The sequence below is a fragment of the Ambystoma mexicanum genome, unplaced genomic scaffold (assembly GCF_040938575.1).
Source record: "Ambystoma mexicanum isolate Mex_15411 unplaced genomic scaffold, UKY_AmexF1_1 Mex_scaf177, whole genome shotgun sequence".
Lineage (NCBI taxonomy): Eukaryota > Metazoa > Chordata > Amphibia > Caudata > Ambystomatidae > Ambystoma > Ambystoma mexicanum.
The window spans coordinates 26,672-48,488 of record NW_027182410.1 but is presented as its reverse complement, the minus strand read 5'-3'; the positions used below and the strand labels follow the sequence as shown (position 1 = coordinate 48,488).

Sequence of the window (21,817 nt, the reverse complement as noted above, 5' to 3'; positions counted from 1 at the left end):
CGGCCAAGCCTTATCTGAGGGGGACGCACTTGGGGGAACATCCCCTGGGCAGCTGAGGGTGACTTTCGCCGCTAGGTGACGGGGCCAGTGCCAGGCCGAGGCTGCAGCTTGGCTGGGCAGAGCTCTGCAGCCTGTGCCTGGCCGCCTCGGCCCTGGCGCTCTGGGACCCTTGGAAATCTGGGGGCGGAGCCATGCAAAATATCGCCGGGCATGCTGGTCATGCAAATGCTATTCCTGGCCGAGGAGTCTGGGGTTCTGCAGCAGAGCGTTGCTCCGAGTCAGCAGGGTAGCTGCCGAGCAGCAGTCTTTCCGGTGAACCCTTTGTGGGCATCGCTTCTCGGCCTTTTGGCTAAGATCAAGTGTAGTATCTGTTCTTATCAGTTTAATATCTGATACGTCCTCTATCTGGGGACCATATATTAAATTGATTTTTGGAACAGGGAGATGGAATGGGAGCTTGCTCTGTCCACTCCATGCATCAACCTGGTATTGCAGTACCTCCAGGACTGGTGCACTTCCCCACTTGGGGAAAACAATGCTGTGAAAAAAAAAGACTGAGCAATTCTGGAAACTTGTGCACTTTGCAATCTTTTTGGGTTGAACTCGGATGCATTTTCTTCATTGTCTTGGAAAAGGTGCTGTCGTGTCTGTCACAGGAGAAAAAAAGTCTGCCCCTTTGCTCGCTTTTCACGGGAGCTGCAAAGCAAAGGTGCCAGCCAGCCAGCCAGCCAGCCAGCCAGACTCGGCCTGCAGCAGCAGCCCCACAAGGAGGAGATGGGGGACACTGTCCTTGCCCTGCCTCACCCCTGAAAGGCCCCGAACGGCCAAGCCTTATCTGAGGGGGACGCACTTGGGGGAACATCCCCTGGGCAGCTGAGGGTGACTTTCGCCGCTAGGTGACGGGGCCAGTGCCAGGCCGAGGCTGCAGCTTGGCTGGGCAGAGCTCTGCAGCCTGTGCCTGGCCGCCTCGGCCCTGGCGCTCTGGGACCCTTGGAAATCTGGGGGCGGAGCCATGCAAAATATCGCCGGGCATGCTGGTCATGCAAATGCTATTCCTGGCCGAGGAGTCTGGGGTTCTGCAGCAGAGCGTTGCTCCGAGTCAGCAGGGTAGCTGCCGAGCAGCAGTCTTTCCGGTGAACCCTTTGTGGGCATCGCTTCTCGGCCTTTTGGCTAAGATCAAGTGTAGTTTCTTTTTTTATCAGTTTAATATCTGATACGTCCTCTATCTGGGGACCATATATTAAATTGATTTTTGGAACAGGGAGATGGAATGGGAGCTTGCTCTGTCCACTCCACGCATCAACCTGGTATTGCAGTACCTCCAGGACTGGTGCACTTCCCCACTTGGGGAAAACAATGCTGTGAAAAAAAAAGACTGAGCAATTCTGGAAACTTGTGCACTTTGCAATCTTTTTGGGTTGAACTCGGATGCATTTTCTTCATTGTCTTGGAAAAGGTGCTGTCGTGTCTGTCACAGGAGAAAAAAAGTCTGCGCCTTTGCTCGCTTTTCACGGGAGCTGCAAAGCAAAGGTGCCAGCCAGCCAGCCAGCCAGCCAGCCAGCCAGACTCGGCCTGCAGCAGCAGCCCCACAAGGAGGAGATGGGGGACACTGTCCTTGCCCTGCCTCACCCCTGAAAGGCCCCGAACGGCCCCGAACGGCCAAGCCTTATCTGAGGGGGACGCACTTGGGGGAACATCCCCTGGGCAGCTGAGGGTGACTTTCGCCGCTAGGTGACGGGGCCAGTGCCAGGCCGAGGCTGCAGCTTGGCTGGGCAGAGCTCTGCAGCCTGTGCCTGGCCGCCTCGGCCCTGGCGCTCTGGGACCCTTGGAAATCTGGGGGCGGAGCCATGCAAAATATCGCCGGGCATGCTGGTCATGCAAATGATATTCCTGGCCGAGGAGTCTGGGGTTCTGCAGCAGAGCGTTGCTCCGAGTCAGCAGGGTAGCTGCCGAGCAGCAGTCTTTCCGGTGAACCCTTTGTGGGCATCGCTTCTCGGCCTTTTGGCCTAGATCAAGTGCAGAGAGTCACTTGTTTTGTCTGGCTTGTCCGGCACAGGTAGACTTTTCTTTGCAGCTGATGCCCCCGGACCTTTTTGGGTCTGGGGGTGGGCTACTGATCTAGCTTAAGAGGACTGGAATCTTTCGTCACCCTGCTATTGGAGAGGTTCTGCTTTTTGTGCAAGCGGCAGTCACCCTCTCTCCCTGAGGTGGAGAGGGGGTGGCTTTACGGAGATACGGGATTTTTGGACTCGTGGAAAGAAGTATGGCGACGTTGTCCAGTATGGCGGAGTCTTCTAGAAACATACCACCAGCAACGGAACTAAGGTATTCAATTCGGATTACGGTTCAGCAAGGTTTCGAGAAGGAAAAAGATTTTGACTTTGTTGTCAAAAAAGTACTGTTTGAAGTATTACAGGTCGATAAAGGAAGTTTGTTTTGTATGCAGGAACATCGTACTGTTTTTACGTATGATATCACCTTTAAAGATGAACAGTCGTCATTGAATGCATATGAAGTTTATAGAATGGAGAAGGAGAAGAACAAAATTTTGGAGGGTGTTGCGGTCACATTGTGTTATATTCGTCAGAGGATTCCGCTAACGGTTCATATGTATAACCCTTTTGTTTCGGTTGATGTTATCAAGAATTGGCTTTCGAATTATTGCGAGGAAATCAAAGGTGGACATGAGATGAGAAACAAATATGACATCTTTAATGGGAATCGAAGGTTTGTGGTAGTATTGAAAAAGGATCCAGAGCGAATGGGGGGAGTATGTCACCCTCCGAGTATGTTCAAAATCCACGACCATAGTGGGTATTTGTACTACCCTAATCAGCCTACTTTTTGTAGGTTCTGTAGAATTTTTGGGCACACCAAACAGGAGTGTCCGAGAGATAAATGTAGAAATTGCGGAAGTAAGAGCCATAAAAAAGCAGACTGTGATAGTCCACTAAAATGTGAGGGTTGTAGTTTGCTGGGACATATAGTAGATAATTGTCCGAATACTCCAAAGACATATGCCCAGGCAGTGGTTGGTGAGATTACAGTCGAAGTGGTAGCTGAAACTAATAAAAAAAAAGTTATATTGGAGGAAGTGAGAGAGTATTTGTGTAGTATACCAAGTAGAATGGCATATAATATATATGGTTCAGATCTGGAATATAAGAATTGGATTAGCGGTTTCATACAAGATTGTGAAGCGAGAGAAAATGTGGAAAATGCTGCCGATTTGATTTTGGAATTTAAAAAGAAATGGGGGATGTGTTCCCGAGAAATGGATGAAACTGTTACAATGGAAGAGGTCCAGAGTGGAATAGAAAATGTTGGTGTATTGGGTAAAGAGGTGGATTTGAAGGACAAAGGAGTAATGGTGAAAAGTCAGTCGGATAGAGAAAGAGCAACGATTGACCAAATGAATAAGTGTACAGGACCAGAGATCCGAAGCTGGAGAAACCAAGTGCAAAAAAATACAACTCAGAATAAAAGAGACAAAGAAAGGAGTGAATCGCAGGAATCTTCTTTTTGCCAGGAATTAGAAATGCCGAATAAATATGGAGCCCTGTCTGAAGGTTTTGTGGACCCAGTAGAGGTTCAATTTACTCAGAAATCGGATGTTTTGGAAGATACGGATGGTGAAAGTGTGGAAACTGATGTAGACATAAGAGGGATTTCGCGTCATAAACAAACGAAGAATAAGGACCGTAGTCGGTCCAAACGAAGATAAGTGAGAATATATGATTTGATGGAGCCTCTTTATAATACCACTTTGAGAGTGGCAACATTGAATGTAAGAGGAATTAATAGTAGTTCAAAGAGGACAGCACTGTTTGCATTTTTAGCGTCAATTTCATGTGACATTTTTTGTTTGCAAGAATGCGTTATGAATTGGGATGGGTCGAATCTGAAGTGGTGTGCAGAGTGGACTAATGGCATGTCGGTGTGGTCTGGAGCTAATGATGATAGGAATGCGGGTACGGCAGTTTTATTCAATTCACATCTGATGATGAATGTAAAACATGTTGAGTTGATTCCAGGACGTATTTTACAAATATCCTTTGATTGGCAGAATGTTGAACATAAATTGTTGAGCATATATGCTAATGCAAAGGTAAAAGAGAGGTGTGCCTTGTTTAGGAACCTACGGTCTTTTTGTGTGGGAAATACTCCTTTGATAGTAGCAGGTGATTTTAATTGTATATTACATCCTGCGGATAGAAAAAGAGATGGAAGAATGGTGAGTGTTGAAAACAAAGATACGTCGTCCAAATTGTTGAAGGATTTAGTGGAGGATTTGCATCTTATAGATACGCATGCGGTATGTGATGGTACAGAGAAAAGGTTTACATATAGGGGAAATAATGGGTTGGTATCATCCAGAATTGATTTTATTTTTGTATCAAGAATCTTTGCAATAAGCGATACTGATGTTATTCCTACGCTATTTTCTGACCATCATTTGGTACTTTCGACGGTTAGATTGTTGTCATATACACCGAGAGGGAGGAATTTGTGGAAGCTAAATGTGCAATTGTTGGAGAATGAAGACACGTGTTTTAGTTTTAGGAGATTGTTGGAAAAATGGGTGTTACAGTATAAGTCTTACTCCTCTTTAATAGAATGGTGGGAAGTGGTGAAATTTAATACGAAGAAGTTTTTTATTAAAAGTGGTCAGGAATTCGTCAGGAAAAAGAATTCTGATTATAGGATGTTAGTAGGCTCACAGCAGACTTTGTATAAATTACAAGATATGGGTGTGGACGTACGGGAGGATTTAGACATTGTGAAAAGGGAAATTCAGAAATGGATGCAGGAGAAGGAGAGGACGATTATATTCAATTCAAGAGTGAAGCATTTCGAGGAAGGTGAGAAATGTACTAGATTTTTCTTTAAATCATTGTGTTCTCATAGAAGGAGTTCGGAAGAATTTAATAATACAAAAGGAGTAGTGGGAGATGAATTGAATAACAGTTTGCATATTGCACAGGAGTTTTTTATTGAATTGTATTCTGAGAAGGCATTGGATGTGGAACAAGAAGAAAGTTTTTGTGCGCCTATACAAGATTTATTAGAAGCAGAACAAAAAGAAAAAATGGTAGAATCTTTTTCGTTAGAGGAGGTAAGTGTAGCAGTGATGTCGGCTGCACGGGGAAAATCCCCGGGTAGCGATGGATTACCTAGTGAATGGTATATGAAATTTTGGGATATTTTGGGACCTGTATTGGTGGATGTGATAGATGAGTGTTTTAGTACGGGAAATTTGAGTCCTAGTATGAAAAAGGGCATAATAACCCTTATATATAAAAAAGGGGATAAAGAAGATATAAAAAATTGGAGGCCAATTACGTTGTTGAATGTTGACTATAAAATTTTAGCGAAAGTGATTGCAAATCGGCTGAGGGTGGTGATAAAGGATTTGGTGCATGTTGATCAAACATGTGCCGTTCCAGGAAGACGCATACACGAGAGTTTGTTGATTATTAGGGATTCGGTAAGTGCAGCAAAAGAAAGGGGAACATCGTTAGGCGTTTTGAATTTGGATTTTGAGAAGGCTTATGATAGAGTATCACATGGTTTTATGTTGAGAGTTTTAGGAAGAATGGGATGTCCGAGTCTTTTTTTACGTTATATTTCAATTTTGTATAAAGGGGCTTTCAGTCAAATTCGGTTAAAAGGTGTTTTATCTGAAAGGATACCGATTTTGTCGGGAGTACGTCAGGGATGTCCATTGTCGGCTCTGATCTATGTGTGTGCGATTGAGCCTTTGCATATGAGTTTACGAGATCATGGGGGAATAGTAGGTGCTTCAGTTCCAGGAACAAGAAGACAGGTGAAATCTATTGGTTACATGGATGATGTGTCAATTCTGTGTGGAGATGCCCAGTCGGTAGTGCAAGCGGTATCCCAAACAGAACGTTTTTGTCAAGCAGCAGGTTTTAAATTAAATAAAAGTAAGTGTACTTTGTTCACTGTGGGTGAATGGGATAATTTGTATTATTGTCCGGTCAGTAGAGCACGAGAGAGTGTGAACGTATTGGGAATAGTTTTTAATAAATGTATGGATGGGATAGAACAATGGGATGAGGTAACTAAACAAGTAGAGAGTAAAGTAAGTTATTGGCAGTTAAGGAGTTTGACAATTACAGGAAAGATTATGTTAATGAAAGCTGTTTTATTACCTATTTTACTTTTCTTAGCATTGGTTTTTCCACCCACAAAGTATCAAGTAGTGCGATTACAGCGTTTATTCTTTTTATTTTTATGGGGCTCCAAGATGGATAAGGTTCGAAGAAATGTAATGTATAAACCCCAGGTTTTGGGAGGCAGAGGAGTTCCGAATTTAGAATTATTTTTGGCTGGGCATTATATAGCGTTTTGTGTAAATACAGTGAAACATTCAAAGTCATTGGCGGCCTTCTTTGTAAGATATGCGGTAGCAAATGTGTTGGATCGATTTCACATTATACAGAAAAGTAATTTATTGCCAAAAGCGTGGATATTACCTGTTTTTTATCAATGTTTTCAGTGGTTTTTGCCTTTAGTGAATCCAGTGGAATTGTTGTATGAGGAGAGGATAGATCCCGGGAAAATTTTGAAAACGTTACAACAAAGAGAATTACCTGAACCAGTGGGTAATTTGAGTGGGCCAAGACTGTTAAGGGTATGGAATTTTTTTTCGAGTACTAAAGCCACAAATAGACAAAAAGATATAAATTGGCTGATATTAATGAATGCACTCCCCTTGAGGGATTTTATGCATCGGAGGCAAATGTCCAGAACGGCTGTGTGCCCGAGAGAGGGTTGTGTACAGACAGAGTCTATTTATCATTTTTTGTGGCAATGTCAGTATGCAACTTGTGTATGGGAGTTTTTTCAACCCCTGATTTTTGCAGTGACTGGAGTAAGAAACATTACTTATGACATGGTATTATTGGGATATCAATGGAAGAAAGAAGAATTGAATAATAGGCTTTTGTTTCAGATTGGTTCATCTATAAAGGAAGCATTATGGAAATCGAGGAGTTTGTTGGTCATACAACATGCTCAGATTTCTCCTCAAGAATGTGTTAAGTTGGCTTTGAGCTGTCTATATATATATTATTGCCTGGATGTTAAAAGACAGGGAGAAGTACAAGCCCAATTTATGTGGCAGCAGAAAAATTGGAGGCTTTTAACATCCTAGATTTTGGTTTCTTGAACCTCTAAAATTGAGGAGAAGTGAACAAATTAGAAATGTAGTTGTACGTTTTTTATTTGGCTTTTTTTGATTTGACATTTTTTTTGATTTGGTCTATTTTTCCTTTTTTTTTTCCTGATTTGTAAATAATTGGAGGTTTGGGACGGTTAAAGGGGTGATGAGGAGACAAGAGAAAAAAAAAAAAAAAAAAAAAAAAAAATCTGTTCTTATCAGTTTAATATCTGATACATCCTCTATCTGGGGACCATATATTAAATTGATTTTTGGAACAGGGAGATGGAATGGGAGCTTGCTCTGTCCACTCCACGCATCAACCTGGTATTGCAGTACCTCCAGGACTGGTGCACTTCCCCACTTGGGGAAAACAATGCTGTGAAAAAAAAAGACTGAGCAATTCTGGAAACTTGTGCACTTTGCAATCTTTTTGGGTTGAACTCGGATGCATTTTCTTCATTGTCTTGGAAAAGGTGCTGTCGTGTCTGTCACAGGAGAAAAAAAGTCTGCCCCTTTGCTCGCTTTTCACGGGAGCTGCAAAGCAAAGGTGCCAGCCAGCCAGCCAGCCAGCCAGCCAGACTCGGCCTGCAGCAGCAGCCCCACAAGGAGGAGATGGGGGACACTGTCCTTGCCCTGCCTCACCCCTGAAAGGCCCCGAACGGCCAAGCCTTATCTGAGGGGGACGCACTTGGGGGAACATCCCCTGGGCAGCTGAGGGTGACTTTCGCCGCTAGGTGACGGGGCCAGTGCCAGGCCGAGGCTGCAGCTTGGCTGGGCAGAGCTCTGCAGCCTGTGCCTGGCCGCCTCGGCCCTGGCGCTCTGGGACCCTTGGAAATCTGGGGGCGGAGCCATGCAAAATATCGCCGGGCATGCTGGTCATGCAAATGCTATTCCTGGCCGAGGAGTCTGGGGTTCTGCAGCAGAGCGTTGCTCCGAGTCAGCAGGGTAGCTGCCGAGCAGCAGTCTTTCCGGCGAACCCTTTGGGGGCATCGCTTCTCGGCCTTTTGGCTAAGATCAAGTGTAGTAAATGCGCTCAGGACGAATCAACACTACACTTTGTGTGGAATTGTGCATTTGCAAAACAAGTGTGGGAAAAACTGGAAACACTGATTTTTGCAATCACAGGAGAACAGACCCTGACGTTCGAATCCATCTTGACAGGGATACAGGAGGGAGGAGGGAAACAAGAGAAAATTCTTTTTCACCAAATTACATCAGCAACGAAAGAAGCCTTATGGAAGGCCAGAACATTACTAGTGCTACAGCACAAAAACATCACTCCAGAGGAGTGTGTAAAGTTAGCGTTGTGTTTTTTATACACATATTACTGTCTTGATGCCAAAGTCAAGGGCAAACAAGAGGCACAAAACATTTGGCAACAAGACAACTGGAGAACGTTAACTATTTAACTAATCTGGGTTAGGGAGAGCAGTTTGCTCAAAGTCTTTCTTTTTGACAGTTTTTTAACCAAATTCAATTTTAATTCGTGAAAATCTTTTAATTCGAGAACTAATTGGCGTATAGTCGCAAGTAGTATATACTACTTTGCTGGAGGAAAGGGACGGTTGTAAGGGGAGATGTGGAGACCGTTCAAAAAAAAAAAAAAAAAAAAAAATCTGTTCTTATCAGTTTAATATCTGATACGTCCTCTATCTGGGGACCATATATTAAATTGATTTTTGGAACAGGGAGATGGAATGGGAGCTTGCTCTGTCCACTCCACGCATCAACCTGGTATTGCAGTACCTCCAGGACTGGTGCACTTCCCCACTTGGGGAAAACAATGCTGTGAAAAAAAAAGACGGAGCAATTCTGGAAACTTGTGCACTTTGCAATATTTTTGGGTTGAACTCGGATGCATTTTCTTCATTGTCTTGGAAAAGGTGCTGTCGTGCCCGTCACAGGAGAAAAAAAGTCTGCCCCTTTGCTCGCTTTTCACGGGAGCTGCAAAGCAAAGGTGCCAGCCAGCCAGCCAGCCAGCCAGACTCGGCCTGCAGCAGCAGCCCCACAAGGAGGAGATGGGGGACACTGTCCTTGCCCTGCCTCACCCCTGAAAGGCCCCGAACGGCCAAGCCTTATCTGAGGGGGACGCACTTGGGGGAACATCCCCTGGGCAGCTGAGGGTGACTTTCGCCGCTAGGTGACGGGGCCAGTGCCAGGCCGAGGCTGCAGCTTGGCTGGGCAGAGCTCTGCAGCCTGTGCCTGGCCGCCTCGGCCCTGGCGCTCTGGGACCCTTGGAAATCTGGGGGCGGAGCCATGCAAAATATCGCCGGGCATGCTGGTCATGCAAATGCTATTCCTGGCCGAGGAGTCTGGGGTTCTGCAGCAGAGCGTTGCTCCGAGTCAGCAGGGTAGCTGCCGAGCAGCAGTCTTTCCGGTGAACCCTTTGTGGGCATCGCTTCTCGGCCTTTTGGCTAAGATCAAGTGTAGTTTCTTTTTTTATCAGTTTAATATCTGATACGTCCTCTATCTGGGGACCATATATTAAATTGATTTTTGGAACAGGGAGATGGAATGGGAGCTTGCTCTGTCCACTCCACGCATCAACCTGGTATTGCAGTACCTCCAGGACTGGTGCACTTCCCCACTTGGGGAAAACAATGCTGTGAAAAAAAAAGACTGAGCAATTCTGGAAACTTGTGCACTTTGCAATCTTTTTGGGTTGAACTCGGATGCATTTTCTTCATTGTCTTGGAAAAGGTGCTGTCGTGTCTGTCACAGGAGAAAAAAAGTCTGCCCCTTTGCTCGCTTTTCACGGGAGCTGCAAAGCAAAGGTGCCAGCCAGCCAGCCAGCCAGCCAGCCAGACTCGGCCTGCAGCAGCAGCCCCACAAGGAGGAGATGGGGGACACTGTCCTTGCCCTGCCTCACCCCTGAAAGGCCCCGAACGGCCAAGCCTTATCTGAGGGGGACGCACTTGGGGGAACATCCCCTGGGCAGCTGAGGGTGACTTTCGCCGCTAGGTGACGGGGCCAGTGCCAGGCCGAGGCTGCAGCTTGGCTGGGCAGAGCTCTGCAGCCTGTGCCTGGCCGCCTCGGCCCTGGCGCTCTGGGACCCTTGGAAATCTGGGGGCGGAGCCATGCAAAATATCGCCGGGCATGCTGGTCATGCAAATGATATTCCTGGCCGAGGAGTCTGGGGTTCTGCAGCAGAGCGTTGCTCCGAGTCAGCAGGGTAGCTGCCGAGCAGCAGTCTTTCCGGTGAACCCTTTGTGGGCATCGCTTCTCGGCCTTTTGGCTAAGATCAAGTGTAGTATCTGTTCTTATCAGTTTAATATCTGATACGTCCTCTATCTGGGGACCATATATTAAATTGATTTTTGGAACAGGGAGATGGAATGGGAGCTTGCTCTGTCCACTCCACGCATCAACCTGGTATTGCAGTACCTCCAGGACTGGTGCACTTCCCCACTTGGGGAAAACAATGCTGTGAAAAAAAAAGACTGAGCAATTCTGGAAACTTGTGCACTTTGCAATCTTTTTGGGTTGAACTCGGATGCATTTTCTTCATTGTCTTGGAAAAGGTGCTGTCGTGTCTGTCACAGGAGAAAAAAAGTCTGCCCCTTTGCTCGCTTTTCACGGGAGCTGCAAAGCAAAGGTGCCAGCCAGCCAGCCAGCCAGCCAGCCAGACTCGGCCTGCAGCAGCAGCCCCACAAGGAGGAGATGGGGGACACTGTCCTTGCCCTGCCTCACCCCTGAAAGGCCCCGAACGGCCAAGCCTTATCTGAGGGGGACGCACTTGGGGGAACATCCCCTGGGCAGCTGAGGGTGACTTTCGCCGCTAGGTGACGGGGCCAGTGCCAGGCCGAGGCTGCAGCTTGGCTGGGCAGAGCTCTGCAGCCTGTGCCTGGCCGCCTCGGCCCTGGCGCTCTGGGACCCTTGGAAATCTGGGGGCGGAGCCATGCAAAATATCGCCGGGCATGCTGGTCATGCAAATGCTATTCCTGGCCGAGGAGTCTGGGGTTCTGCAGCAGAGCGTTGCTCCGAGTCAGCAGGGTAGCTGCCGAGCAGCAGTCTTTCCGGTGAACCCTTTGTGGGCATCGCTTCTCGGCCTTTTGGCTAAGATCAAGTGTAGTTTCTTTTTTTATCAGTTTAATATCTGATACGTCCTCTATCTGGGGACCATATATTAAATTGATTTTTGGAACAGGGAGATGGAATGGGAGCTTGCTCTGTCCACTCCACGCATCAACCTGGTATTGCAGTACCTCCAGGACTGGTGCACTTCCCCACTTGGGGAAAACAATGCTGTGAAAAAAAAAGACTGAGCAATTCTGGAAACTTGTGCACTTTGCAATCTTTTTGGGTTGAACTCGGATGCATTTTCTTCATTGTCTTGGAAAAGGTGCTGTCGTGTCTGTCACAGGAGAAAAAAAGTCTGCGCCTTTGCTCGCTTTTCACGGGAGCTGCAAAGCAAAGGTGCCAGCCAGCCAGCCAGCCAGCCAGCCAGCCAGACTCGGCCTGCAGCAGCAGCCCCACAAGGAGGAGATGGGGGACACTGTCCTTGCCCTGCCTCACCCCTGAAAGGCCCCGAACGGCCCCGAACGGCCAAGCCTTATCTGAGGGGGACGCACTTGGGGGAACATCCCCTGGGCAGCTGAGGGTGACTTTCGCCGCTAGGTGACGGGGCCAGTGCCAGGCCGAGGCTGCAGCTTGGCTGGGCAGAGCTCTGCAGCCTGTGCCTGGCCGCCTCGGCCCTGGCGCTCTGGGACCCTTGGAAATCTGGGGGCGGAGCCATGCAAAATATCGCCGGGCATGCTGGTCATGCAAATGATATTCCTGGCCGAGGAGTCTGGGGTTCTGCAGCAGAGCGTTGCTCCGAGTCAGCAGGGTAGCTGCCGAGCAGCAGTCTTTCCGGTGAACCCTTTGTGGGCATCGCTTCTCGGCCTTTTGGCCTAGATCAAGTGCAGAGAGTCACTTGTTTTGTCTGGCTTGTCCGGCACAGGTAGACTTTTCTTTGCAGCTGATGCCCCCGGACCTTTTTGGGTCTGGGGGTGGGCTACTGATCTAGCTTAAGAGGACTGGAATCTTTCGTCACCCTGCTATTGGAGAGGTTCTGCTTTTTGTGCAAGCGGCAGTCACCCTCTCTCCCTGAGGTGGAGAGGGGGTGGCTTTACGGAGATACGGGATTTTTGGACTCGTGGAAAGAAGTATGGCGACGTTGTCCAGTATGGCGGAGTCTTCTAGAAACATACCACCAGCAACGGAACTAAGGTATTCAATTCGGATTACGGTTCAGCAAGGTTTCGAGAAGGAAAAAGATTTTGACTTTGTTGTCAAAAAAGTACTGTTTGAAGTATTACAGGTCGATAAAGGAAGTTTGTTTTGTATGCAGGAACATCGTACTGTTTTTACGTATGATATCACCTTTAAAGATGAACAGTCGTCATTGAATGCATATGAAGTTTATAGAATGGAGAAGGAGAAGAACAAAATTTTGGAGGGTGTTGCGGTCACATTGTGTTATATTCGTCAGAGGATTCCGCTAACGGTTCATATGTATAACCCTTTTGTTTCGGTTGATGTTATCAAGAATTGGCTTTCGAATTATTGCGAGGAAATCAAAGGTGGACATGAGATGAGAAACAAATATGACATCTTTAATGGGAATCGAAGGTTTGTGGTAGTATTGAAAAAGGATCCAGAGCGAATGGGGGGAGTATGTCACCCTCCGAGTATGTTCAAAATCCACGACCATAGTGGGTATTTGTACTACCCTAATCAGCCTACTTTTTGTAGGTTCTGTAGAATTTTTGGGCACACCAAACAGGAGTGTCCGAGAGATAAATGTAGAAATTGCGGAAGTAAGAGCCATAAAAAAGCAGACTGTGATAGTCCACTAAAATGTGAGGGTTGTAGTTTGCTGGGACATATAGTAGATAATTGTCCGAATACTCCAAAGACATATGCCCAGGCAGTGGTTGGTGAGATTACAGTCGAAGTGGTAGCTGAAACTAATAAAAAAAAAGTTATATTGGAGGAAGTGAGAGAGTATTTGTGTAGTATACCAAGTAGAATGGCATATAATATATATGGTTCAGATCTGGAATATAAGAATTGGATTAGCGGTTTCATACAAGATTGTGAAGCGAGAGAAAATGTGGAAAATGCTGCCGATTTGATTTTGGAATTTAAAAAGAAATGGGGGATGTGTTCCCGAGAAATGGATGAAACTGTTACAATGGAAGAGGTCCAGAGTGGAATAGAAAATGTTGGTGTATTGGGTAAAGAGGTGGATTTGAAGGACAAAGGAGTAATGGTGAAAAGTCAGTCGGATAGAGAAAGAGCAACGATTGACCAAATGAATAAGTGTACAGGACCAGAGATCCGAAGCTGGAGAAACCAAGTGCAAAAAAATACAACTCAGAATAAAAGAGACAAAGAAAGGAGTGAATCGCAGGAATCTTCTTTTTGCCAGGAATTAGAAATGCCGAATAAATATGGAGCCCTGTCTGAAGGTTTTGTGGACCCAGTAGAGGTTCAATTTACTCAGAAATCGGATGTTTTGGAAGATACGGATGGTGAAAGTGTGGAAACTGATGTAGACATAAGAGGGATTTCGCGTCATAAACAAACGAAGAATAAGGACCGTAGTCGGTCCAAACGAAGATAAGTGAGAATATATGATTTGATGGAGCCTCTTTATAATACCACTTTGAGAGTGGCAACATTGAATGTAAGAGGAATTAATAGTAGTTCAAAGAGGACAGCACTGTTTGCATTTTTAGCGTCAATTTCATGTGACATTTTTTGTTTGCAAGAATGCGTTATGAATTGGGATGGGTCGAATCTGAAGTGGTGTGCAGAGTGGACTAATGGCATGTCGGTGTGGTCTGGAGCTAATGATGATAGGAATGCGGGTACGGCAGTTTTATTCAATTCACATCTGATGATGAATGTAAAACATGTTGAGTTGATTCCAGGACGTATTTTACAAATATCCTTTGATTGGCAGAATGTTGAACATAAATTGTTGAGCATATATGCTAATGCAAAGGTAAAAGAGAGGTGTGCCTTGTTTAGGAACCTACGGTCTTTTTGTGTGGGAAATACTCCTTTGATAGTAGCAGGTGATTTTAATTGTATATTACATCCTGCGGATAGAAAAAGAGATGGAAGAATGGTGAGTGTTGAAAACAAAGATACGTCGTCCAAATTGTTGAAGGATTTAGTGGAGGATTTGCATCTTATAGATACGCATGCGGTATGTGATGGTACAGAGAAAAGGTTTACATATAGGGGAAATAATGGGTTGGTATCATCCAGAATTGATTTTATTTTTGTATCAAGAATCTTTGCAATAAGCGATACTGATGTTATTCCTACGCTATTTTCTGACCATCATTTGGTACTTTCGACGGTTAGATTGTTGTCATATACACCGAGAGGGAGGAATTTGTGGAAGCTAAATGTGCAATTGTTGGAGAATGAAGACACGTGTTTTAGTTTTAGGAGATTGTTGGAAAAATGGGTGTTACAGTATAAGTCTTACTCCTCTTTAATAGAATGGTGGGAAGTGGTGAAATTTAATACGAAGAAGTTTTTTATTAAAAGTGGTCAGGAATTCGTCAGGAAAAAGAATTCTGATTATAGGATGTTAGTAGGCTCACAGCAGACTTTGTATAAATTACAAGATATGGGTGTGGACGTACGGGAGGATTTAGACATTGTGAAAAGGGAAATTCAGAAATGGATGCAGGAGAAGGAGAGGACGATTATATTCAATTCAAGAGTGAAGCATTTCGAGGAAGGTGAGAAATGTACTAGATTTTTCTTTAAATCATTGTGTTCTCATAGAAGGAGTTCGGAAGAATTTAATAATACAAAAGGAGTAGTGGGAGATGAATTGAATAACAGTTTGCATATTGCACAGGAGTTTTTTATTGAATTGTATTCTGAGAAGGCATTGGATGTGGAACAAGAAGAAAGTTTTTGTGCGCCTATACAAGATTTATTAGAAGCAGAACAAAAAGAAAAAATGGTAGAATCTTTTTCGTTAGAGGAGGTAAGTGTAGCAGTGATGTCGGCTGCACGGGGAAAATCCCCGGGTAGCGATGGATTACCTAGTGAATGGTATATGAAATTTTGGGATATTTTGGGACCTGTATTGGTGGATGTGATAGATGAGTGTTTTAGTACGGGAAATTTGAGTCCTAGTATGAAAAAGGGCATAATAACCCTTATATATAAAAAAGGGGATAAAGAAGATATAAAAAATTGGAGGCCAATTACGTTGTTGAATGTTGACTATAAAATTTTAGCGAAAGTGATTGCAAATCGGCTGAGGGTGGTGATAAAGGATTTGGTGCATGTTGATCAAACATGTGCCGTTCCAGGAAGACGCATACACGAGAGTTTGTTGATTATTAGGGATTCGGTAAGTGCAGCAAAAGAAAGGGGAACATCGTTAGGCGTTTTGAATTTGGATTTTGAGAAGGCTTATGATAGAGTATCACATGGTTTTATGTTGAGAGTTTTAGGAAGAATGGGATGTCCGAGTCTTTTTTTACGTTATATTTCAATTTTGTATAAAGGGGCTTTCAGTCAAATTCGGTTAAAAGGTGTTTTATCTGAAAGGATACCGATTTTGTCGGGAGTACGTCAGGGATGTCCATTGTCGGCTCTGATCTATGTGTGTGCGATTGAGCCTTTGCATATGAGTTTACGAGATCATGGGGGAATAGTAGGTGCTTCAGTTCCAGGAACAAGAAGACAGGTGAAATCTATTGGTTACATGGATGATGTGTCAATTCTGTGTGGAGATGCCCAGTCGGTAGTGCAAGCGGTATCCCAAACAGAACGTTTTTGTCAAGCAGCAGGTTTTAAATTAAATAAAAGTAAGTGTACTTTGTTCACTGTGGGTGAATGGGATAATTTGTATTATTGTCCGGTCAGTAGAGCACGAGAGAGTGTGAAAGTATTGGGAATAGTTTTTAATAAATGTATGGATGGGATAGAACAATGGGATGAGGTAACTAAACAAGTAGAGAGTAAAGTAAGTTATTGGCAGTTAAGGAGTTTGACAATTACAGGAAAGATTATGTTAATGAAAGCTGTTTTATTACCTATTTTACTTTTCTTAGCATTGGTTTTTCCACCCACAAAGTATCAAGTAGTGCGATTACAGCGTTTATTCTTTTTATTTTTATGGGGCTCCAAGATGGATAAGGTTCGAAGAAATGTAATGTATAAACCCCAGGTTTTGGGAGGCAGAGGAGTTCCGAATTTAGAATTATTTTTGGCTGGGCATTATATAGCGTTTTGTGTAAATACAGTGAAACATTCAAAGTCATTGGCGGCCTTCTTTGTAAGATATGCGGTAGCAAATGTGTTGGATCGATTTCACATTATACAGAAAAGTAATTTATTGCCAAAAGCGTGGATATTACCTGTTTTTTATCAATGTTTTCAGTGGTTTTTGCCTTTAGTGAATCCAGTGGAATTGTTGTATGAGGAGAGGATAGATCCCGGGAAAATTTTGAAAACGTTACAACAAAGAGAATTACCTGAACCAGTGGGTAATTTGAGTGGGCCAAGACTGTTAAGGGTATGGAATTTTTTTTCGAGTACTAAAGCCACAAATAGACAAAAAGATATAAATTGGCTGATATTAATGAATGCACTCCCCTTGAGGGATTTTATGCATCGGAGGCAAATGTCCAGAACGGCTGTGTGCCCGAGAGAGGGTTGTGTACAGACAGAGTCTATTTATCATTTTTTGTGGCAATGTCAGTATGCAACTTGTGTATGGGAGTTTTTTCAACCCCTGATTTTTGCAGTGACTGGAGTAAGAAACATTACTTATGACATGGTATTATTGGGATATCAATGGAAGAAAGAAGAATTGAATAATAGGCTTTTGTTTCAGATTGGTTCATCTATAAAGGAAGCATTATGGAAATCGAGGAGTTTGTTGGTCATACAACATGCTCAGATTTCTCCTCAAGAATGTGTTAAGTTGGCTTTGAGCTGTCTATATATATATTATTGCCTGGATGTTAAAAGACAGGGAGAAGTACAAGCCCAATTTATGTGGCAGCAGAAAAATTGGAGGCTTTTAACATCCTAGATTTTGGTTTCTTGAACCTCTAAAATTGAGGAGAAGTGAACAAATTAGAAATGTAGTTGTACGTTTTTTATTTGGCTTTTTTTGATTTGACATTTTTTTTGATTTGGTCTATTTTTCCTTTTTTTTTTCCTGATTTGTAAATAATTGGAGGTTTGGGACGGTTAAAGGGGTGATGAGGAGACAAGAGAAAAAAAAAAAAAAAAAAAAAAAAAAATCTGTTCTTATCAGTTTAATATCTGATACATCCTCTATCTGGGGACCATATATTAAATTGATTTTTGGAACAGGGAGATGGAATGGGAGCTTGCTCTGTCCACTCCACGCATCAACCTGGTATTGCAGTACCTCCAGGACTGGTGCACTTCCCCACTTGGGGAAAACAATGCTGTGAAAAAAAAAGACTGAGCAATTCTGGAAACTTGTGCACTTTGCAATCTTTTTGGGTTGAACTCGGATGCATTTTCTTCATTGTCTTGGAAAAGGTGCTGTCGTGTCTGTCACAGGAGAAAAAAAGTCTGCCCCTTTGCTCGCTTTTCACGGGAGCTGCAAAGCAAAGGTGCCAGCCAGCCAGCCAGCCAGCCAGCCAGACTCGGCCTGCAGCAGCAGCCCCACAAGGAGGAGATGGGGGACACTGTCCTTGCCCTGCCTCACCCCTGAAAGGCCCCGAACGGCCAAGCCTTATCTGAGGGGGACGCACTTGGGGGAACATCCCCTGGGCAGCTGAGGGTGACTTTCGCCGCTAGGTGACGGGGCCAGTGCCAGGCCGAGGCTGCAGCTTGGCTGGGCAGAGCTCTGCAGCCTGTGCCTGGCCGCCTCGGCCCTGGCGCTCTGGGACCCTTGGAAATCTGGGGGCGGAGCCATGCAAAATATCGCCGGGCATGCTGGTCATGCAAATGCTATTCCTGGCCGAGGAGTCTGGGGTTCTGCAGCAGAGCGTTGCTCCGAGTCAGCAGGGTAGCTGCCGAGCAGCAGTCTTTCCGGCGAACCCTTTGGGGGCATCGCTTCTCGGCCTTTTGGCTAAGATCAAGTGTAGTAAATGCGCTCAGGACGAATCAACACTACACTTTGTGTGGAATTGTGCATTTGCAAAACAAGTGTGGGAAAAACTGGAAACACTGATTTTTGCAATCACAGGAGAACAGACCCTGACGTTCGAATCCATCTTGACAGGGATACAGGAGGGAGGAGGGAAACAAGAGAAAATTCTTTTTCACCAAATTACATCAGCAACGAAAGAAGCCTTATGGAAGGCCAGAACATTACTAGTGCTACAGCACAAAAACATCACTCCAGAGGAGTGTGTAAAGTTAGCGTTGTGTTTTTTATACACATATTACTGTCTTGATGCCAAAGTCAAGGGCAAACAAGAGGCACAAAACATTTGGCAACAAGACAACTGGAGAACGTTAACTATTTAACTAATCTGGGTTAGGGAGAGCAGTTTGCTCAAAGTCTTTCTTTTTGACAGTTTTTTAACCAAATTCAATTTTAATTCGTGAAAATCTTTTAATTCGAGAACTAATTGGCGTATAGTCGCAAGTAGTATATACTACTTTGCTGGAGGAAAGGGACGGTTGTAAGGGGAGATGTGGAGACCGTTCAAAAAAAAAAAAAAAAAAAAAAATCTGTTCTTATCAGTTTAATATCTGATACGTCCTCTATCTGGGGACCATATATTAAATTGATTTTTGGAACAGGGAGATGGAATGGGAGCTTGCTCTGTCCACTCCACGCATCAACCTGGTATTGCAGTACCTCCAGGACTGGTGCACTTCCCCACTTGGGGAAAACAATGCTGTGAAAAAAAAAGACGGAGCAATTCTGGAAACTTGTGCACTTTGCAATATTTTTGGGTTGAACTCGGATGCATTTTCTTCATTGTCTTGGAAAAGGTGCTGTCGTGCCCGTCACAGGAGAAAAAAAGTCTGCCCCTTTGCTCGCTTTTCACGGGAGCTGCAAAGCAAAGGTGCCAGCCAGCCAGCCAGCCAGCCAGACTCGGCCTGCAGCAGCAGCCCCACAAGGAGGAGATGGGGGACACTGTCCTTGCCCTGCCTCACCCCTGAAAGGCCCCGAACGGCCAAGCCTTATCTGAGGGGGACGCACTTGGGGGAACATCCCCTGGGCAGCTGAGGGTGACTTTCGCCGCTAGGTGACGGGGCCAGTGCCAGGCCGAGGCTGCAGCTTGGCTGGGCAGAGCTCTGCAGCCTGTGCCTGGCCGCCCCGGCCCTGGCGCTCTGGGACCCTTGGAAATCTGGGGGCGGAGCCATGCAAAATATCGCCGGGCATGCTGGTCATGCAAATGCTATTCCTGGCCGAGGAGTCTGGGGTTCTGCAGCAGAGCGTTGCTCCGAGTCAGCAGGGTAGCTGCCGAGCAGCAGTCTTTCCGGCGAACCCTTTGGGGGCATCGCTTCTCGGCCTTTTGGCTAAGATCAAGTGTAGTATCTGTTCTTATCAGTTTAATATCTGATACGTCCTCTATCTGGGGACCATATATTAAATTGATTTTTGGAACAGGGAGATGGAATGGGAGCTTGCTCTGTCCACTCCACGCATCAACCTGGTATTGCAGTACCTCCAGGACTGGTGCACTTCCCCACTTGGGGAAAACAATGCTGTGAAAAAAAAAGACGGAGCAATTCTGGAAACTTGTGCACTTTGCAATATTTTTGGGTTGAACTCGGATGCATTTTCTTCATTGTCTTGGAAAAGGTGCTGTCGTGCCCGTCACAGGAGAAAAAAAGTCTGCCCCTTTGCTCGCTTTTCACGGGAGCTGCAAAGCAAAGGTGCCAGCCAGCCAGCCAGCCAGCCAGACTCGGCCTGCAGCAGCAGCCCCACAAGGAGGAGATGGGGGACACTGTCCTTGCCCTGCCTCACCCCTGAAAGGCCCCGAACGGCCACGAACGGCCAAGCCTTATCTGAGGGGGACGCACTTGGGGGAACATCCCCTGGGCAGCTGAGGGTGACTTTCGCCGCTAGGTGACGGGGCCAGTGCCAGGCCGAGGCTGCAGCTTGGCTGGGCAGAGCTCTGCAGCCTGTGCCTGGCCGCCCCGGCCCTGGCGCTCTGGGACCCTTGGAAATCTGGGGGCGGAGCCATGCAAAATATCGCCGGGCATGCTGGTCATGCAAATGCTATTCCTGGCCGAGGAGTCTGGGGTTCTGCAGCAGAGCGTTGCTCCGAGTCAGCAGGGTAGCTGCCGAGCAGCAGTCTTTCCGGCGAACCCTTTGGGGGCATCGCTTCTCGGCCTTTTGGCTAAGATCAAGTGTAGTATCTGTTCTTATCAGTTTAATATCTGATACGTCCTCTATCTGGGGACCATATATTAAATTGATTTTTGGAACAGGGAGATGGAATGGGAGCTTGCTCTGTCCACTCCACGCATCAACCTGGTATTGCAGTACCTCCAGGACTGGTGCACTTCCCCACTTGGGGAAAACAATGCTGTGAAAAAAAAAGACGGAGCAATTCTGGAAACTTGTGCACTTTGCAATATTTTTGGGTTGAACTCGGATGCATTTTCTTCATTGTCTTGGAAAAGGTGCTGTCGTGCCCGTCACAGGAGAAAAAAAGTCTGCCCCTTTGCTCGCTTTTCACGGGAGCTGCAAAGCAAAGGTGCCAGCCAGCCAGCCAGCCAGCCAGACTCGGCCTGCAGCAGCAGCCCCACAAGGAGGAGATGGGGGACACTGTCCTTGCCCTGCCTCACCCCTGAAAGGCCCCGAACGGCCACGAACGGCCAAGCCTTATCTGAGGGGGACGCACTTGGGGGAACATCCCCTGGGCAGCTGAGGGTGACTTTCGCCGCTAGGTGACGGGGCCAGTGCCAGGCCGAGGCTGCAGCTTGGCTGGGCAGAGCTCTGCAGCCTGTGCCTGGCCGCCTCGGCCCTGGCGCTCTGGGACCCTTGGAAATCTGGGGGCGGAGCCATGCAAAATATCGCCGGGCATGCTGGTCATGCAAATGCTATTCCTGGCCGAGGAGTCTGGGGTTCTGCAGCAGAGCGTTGCTCCGAGTCAGCAGGGTAGCTGCCGAGCAGCAGTCTTTCCGGCGAACCCTTTGGGGGCATCGCTTCTCGGCCTTTTGGCTAAGATCAAGTGTAGTATCTGTTCTTATCAGTTTAATATCTGATACGTCCTCTATCTGGGGACCATATATTAAATTGATTTTTGGAACAGGGAGATGGAATGGGAGCTTGCTCTGTCCACTCCACGCATCAACCTGGTATTGCAGTACCTCCAGGACTGGTGCACTTCCCCACTTGGGGAAAACAATGCTGTGAAAAAAAAAGACGGAGCAATTCTGGAAACTTGTGCACTTTGCAATATTTTTGGGTTGAACTCGGATGCATTTTCTTCATTGTCTTGGAAAAGGTGCTGTCGTGCCCGTCACAGGAGAAAAAAAGTCTGCCCCTTTGCTCGCTTTTCACGGGAGCTGCAAAGCAAAGGTGCCAGCCAGCCAGCCAGCCAGCCAGACTCGGCCTGCAGCAGCAGCCCCACAAGGAGGAGATGGGGGACACTGTCCTTGCCCTGCCTCACCCCTGAAAGGCCCCGAACGGCCACGAACGGCCAA

General features: G+C 46.1%; 10 non-coding genes and 2 pseudogenes across 10 annotated transcripts; all 12 read left to right on the top strand.

Annotated features, from left to right (window-relative positions):
• Positions 1–329: 329 nt before the first annotated feature.
• LOC138555252 (U2 spliceosomal RNA) lies at positions 330–520 on the top strand. The gene has a single exon (XR_011298029.1). It is a non-coding gene; the product is annotated as a U2 spliceosomal RNA (small nuclear RNA).
• A 630-nt stretch (positions 521–1,150) lies between these two features.
• On the top strand, positions 1,151–1,341 carry LOC138555198 (U2 spliceosomal RNA). Its single transcript, XR_011297981.1, has one exon. It is a non-coding gene; the product is annotated as a U2 spliceosomal RNA (small nuclear RNA).
• A 5,964-nt stretch (positions 1,342–7,305) lies between these two features.
• On the top strand, positions 7,306–7,547 carry LOC138555206 (U2 spliceosomal RNA; annotated as a pseudogene).
• Positions 7,548–8,772: 1,225 nt separating this feature from the next.
• Positions 8,773–8,957, top strand: LOC138555201 (U2 spliceosomal RNA). The gene has a single exon (XR_011297984.1). It is a non-coding gene; the product is annotated as a U2 spliceosomal RNA (small nuclear RNA).
• A 626-nt stretch (positions 8,958–9,583) lies between these two features.
• On the top strand, positions 9,584–9,774 carry LOC138555196 (U2 spliceosomal RNA). The gene has a single exon (XR_011297979.1). It is a non-coding gene; the product is annotated as a U2 spliceosomal RNA (small nuclear RNA).
• Positions 9,775–10,404: 630 nt separating this feature from the next.
• On the top strand, positions 10,405–10,595 carry LOC138555208 (U2 spliceosomal RNA). The gene has a single exon (XR_011297986.1). It is a non-coding gene; the product is annotated as a U2 spliceosomal RNA (small nuclear RNA).
• A 630-nt stretch (positions 10,596–11,225) lies between these two features.
• LOC138555195 (U2 spliceosomal RNA) lies at positions 11,226–11,416 on the top strand. The gene has a single exon (XR_011297978.1). It is a non-coding gene; the product is annotated as a U2 spliceosomal RNA (small nuclear RNA).
• Positions 11,417–17,380: 5,964 nt separating this feature from the next.
• Positions 17,381–17,622, top strand: LOC138555205 (U2 spliceosomal RNA; annotated as a pseudogene).
• A 1,225-nt stretch (positions 17,623–18,847) lies between these two features.
• On the top strand, positions 18,848–19,032 carry LOC138555200 (U2 spliceosomal RNA). The gene has a single exon (XR_011297983.1). It is a non-coding gene; the product is annotated as a U2 spliceosomal RNA (small nuclear RNA).
• A 626-nt stretch (positions 19,033–19,658) lies between these two features.
• LOC138555197 (U2 spliceosomal RNA) lies at positions 19,659–19,849 on the top strand. The gene has a single exon (XR_011297980.1). It is a non-coding gene; the product is annotated as a U2 spliceosomal RNA (small nuclear RNA).
• A 636-nt stretch (positions 19,850–20,485) lies between these two features.
• LOC138555251 (U2 spliceosomal RNA) lies at positions 20,486–20,676 on the top strand. Its single transcript, XR_011298028.1, has one exon. It is a non-coding gene; the product is annotated as a U2 spliceosomal RNA (small nuclear RNA).
• Positions 20,677–21,312: 636 nt separating this feature from the next.
• Positions 21,313–21,503, top strand: LOC138555240 (U2 spliceosomal RNA). Its single transcript, XR_011298017.1, has one exon. It is a non-coding gene; the product is annotated as a U2 spliceosomal RNA (small nuclear RNA).
• Positions 21,504–21,817: the final 314 nt, after the last annotated feature.